Source organism: Sinocyclocheilus grahami, unplaced genomic scaffold (assembly GCF_001515645.1).
Source record: "Sinocyclocheilus grahami isolate Dianchi unplaced genomic scaffold, SAMN03320097.WGS_v1.1 scaffold7623.1, whole genome shotgun sequence".
Lineage (NCBI taxonomy): Eukaryota > Metazoa > Chordata > Actinopteri > Cypriniformes > Cyprinidae > Sinocyclocheilus > Sinocyclocheilus grahami.
Window position 1 is genome coordinate 6,683 of NW_015511590.1, and position 3,298 is coordinate 9,980.

The 3,298-nt window shown below is 39.1% G+C and overlaps 1 long non-coding RNA gene across 1 annotated transcript; it reads left to right on the forward strand.

Annotated features, from left to right (window-relative positions):
- Positions 1-97: 97 nt before the first annotated feature.
- LOC107577893 (uncharacterized) lies at positions 98-3,063 on the forward strand. The gene is made up of 2 exons (XR_001608265.1): positions 98-245; positions 2,169-3,063. It is a non-coding gene; the product is annotated as an uncharacterized lncRNA (long non-coding RNA).
- Positions 3,064-3,298: the final 235 nt, after the last annotated feature.

Genomic DNA, 3,298 nt, shown 5'->3' on the forward strand with positions numbered 1-3,298 from the left:
TTACAGCACACGGAGCATGAATATAAATCCCATCTCAAAAAAAGCAAAATTTTGGGTCGGTTTTTCAGTTGTTTTCTATTTTCATTCTCTCAGGATCTGCGCAAAGCTGCAGTGTTGATCTTTGCTAATAAGCAGGACATGAAGGGCTGTATGTCTGCGGCAGAGATTTCCAAATACCTGACCCTCAGCTCCATCAAGGATCATCCCTGGCACATCCAGTCCTGCTGTGCGCTCACTGGAGAAGGGTAAGACATGCAGTATAGACACAGGGATTACCTGTCTTAGCTTGTACGGTGTAATAGATTGATGATGGCAAAAGGTACAATCATCCCAGGCTCAGTGGAAAAATGTGCCCCTACCGACATTTTTACAAAACTCTATGTACCTGTATGTAAAAATGTACCTATACACATAGTTCATTGAATGTTCCAGCTGAAATGAACACTAGTGACAGTAAAACATCAACAACTTTGTTCATTTTCACAATAAATTATGATTACGGGACAGATTATCGATTACGTGGTTCCATGCACAATGCCATGTTATGACCTCAAAAGACTTATACCATAGTGCATTATTTGTCAACTAATATATTTTGATGTTTGCATCTAGGGGTGTGCCATATCATACATCCATGATAATACCGGTATACATTTTTACATGATAAAAAAGGTGATGACGTATGGCGGAGATACGTTCCCTAGTGCGCACAACAACAACACAACAAACCCAAGAGGTGTGTTCGACTTGAAGCAGCGCTGCACAGGCTGATCGGTGTATGACTTCAAAGTATCACGAGAGCGGTTCTAGAGCATATTCGAGCGCACACTCGTACCTTCAAAAATAGGCGCGGCGCATATCTTTAGCGAAGCGGCGTGCAGAGCCGCTTCTGAAACGTGCCGTGGCTCCGCTGGTGTAAACACAAGCATTGACTAGAGTGGCCGCGTCGGAGCTGTAACGCACCGCAGACACGTGCAGTGTAAATAAGGGGTAAGTCACTCGCTGTATTTTGATGTCATACACCGATCGGTCTGCTTCAAGTCAAACACACAGGTGCTGCTGCCAGCTTATGACAATAGATTTACACTTCAAATGAGGTAGTCTGTCATCGATGACAGTAGCTCATTGGAAAAGGATGGAAAATGCCCTTCATTTTGTTTGCACTAATAAATGCTGATGCCGGCCAGTTTCGGTACCATCAGTCAATCGTCATAAATACCGTTATCGCAAATATTCTTGAAATATGATATAATTTTGAGGCTATATCACCCACCCCTACACATAATCAACACCAGATGCATGAGGTTTTTCTGAGTAAAGTAAACTTGCTTCGTAGCTCGCCTATTACAGCACTGCGCTTCCAATGCTCGGCTACAAGTCATGTAAATCATAAGTCAGAAAGCTTTGTAGCAAGCTAAAATGGCATGGTTGTTTTAGCAAATATGTTTGGTTTTGTTGACACTATTGGTCAGGTTTAGTGTAGGTGGTATGTTATTTTCAAACACAATAGGGAATTTATCTTTTATTGCCACTCACATTTCGGACATTTTATTTCCGAGCTTCCGCGATACGTATAATAACCAACATAATAAAAGTTGCCAGATTTACATTCATCTGTTTTGGATAAAGCTAATGCTTTTAGCGCTACTCACTGGATGAAAACAAGCAAGAAGCAAAGTTATATTATTTTGAAGAATTGTCACCACAGGCACGTTGCCTGGGATAAATACAATAATCCAAAAAAGGTCAAACAGTTCAAATTAAAATTGTTTTACCTGTAAAAATAAATAGATAAATAAATAGTACTTCTGAAAAATCTCAGTAGCCTTGTTTGTTCTGCTTAGAATGTGCTTAAAACATGAATAATTTAATAACCTTGTTAAATGTAATCTATAGAAAAACTCAATATAAATATCCATTTATCATACTTTGTACATTATAATACCATGATGCTTTGAGTTGTAGCTTTTAAAACTCTTAGTTTAGCTGTTAAATGTTTTATTTTTAAATTTCATAGGCACTGGTGTAGAATTTTAATATTGACCAACATGTGTAAATAGTTTATCACATATGTAAACATTTTATCATACTGGCTAGAATTGTACTATTGGTGCATCCCCACTGAACATGTGTGTGTGTGTGTGTGTGTGTGTGTGTGTGTGTTTCAGGCTGTGTCAAGGTTTAGAGTGGATGACCTCAAGAGCCGGGCTCAGATAGCCTCTGATTCTTCTTGTTGGACTGATGAACAGCGATTTCCACCTCCTCTGGTGGCACTGCAGGCTCATCCCATTGGCTGCTCATGTTTTATTTTTAATCTCGCTCTGCAGCTGAACTCTCTGGACACCTACCTCAGCTGGGATTTATCAGTTACATGAATCTGGTTTGACAGTCTTGTCGATCAATATTAAATCAGGAGCGACTGGATTTTTGTTCTGGGTGTATATCGGAAGATCTTCAAAGTCGAAAGTATTTCAACTTAAAGAGAGGCACTACAGTGCTGGTGTGTGTTTGTGAGGAGGGACTGTGTTTTTAACACTGACAGTGGAACAGAAGTTCTCCAAATAAGTATATTAAGCTAATCGTGTGTTTCTTTAAATCTACTGGGAAGAAATGATTTGAATGGTCTAAATGTTACTTTTTCACATGGGGAATCTTTGGGTAAATTGTTGTCATTGTCTGGTTGTTTTTGGTTATGCTTTTGGGGTATCAAATGCTTAAAGTGCCATTGGTACCCAGCAACACCACCACATATCATGAAAACACCTGAGCATATCACTTAGTACACATTACCTCAATCATTAGTTACAGTAGAAGGTGCTGTTACCATTTCAGACGTGGCCATTACAGCTTGAAATGTCCTTGATGTGAGATGCAATTTAAAGAAAGGGGGGGAGGGGGGATGTGTTAAGATGCAGCAGTTGGCTGGATTTATTGTAATATCTGTTACAGGTGTTTTAAGTAACCATTCGCCTTGCTGGAGTGTGGTTATAGCATAAAGGTCCTTCAGTTATTATGAGGAAATAATGTTCAAAAGGAACACAGTATTATGATTTTTAAAATCTGTTTTCATCCCAACCCTCTTGATGCAGATATTCACTGCTGCTGATCTTCACAGGTCAACCAGCCATAATAGCTGTGTCTGTTGCTATGTAAGTGATTGCCGTTTTATTCAGATTTCTTCAGCTCGGACATTTATTTTTTTTGTCATCTTCCTTTTTTTTCAGGTTATTTGGAACAAAATGAACGCATGAGGACTAGTTCTTATTTGTTTGCGTGGTGATTTTGCCAATATTCTTAT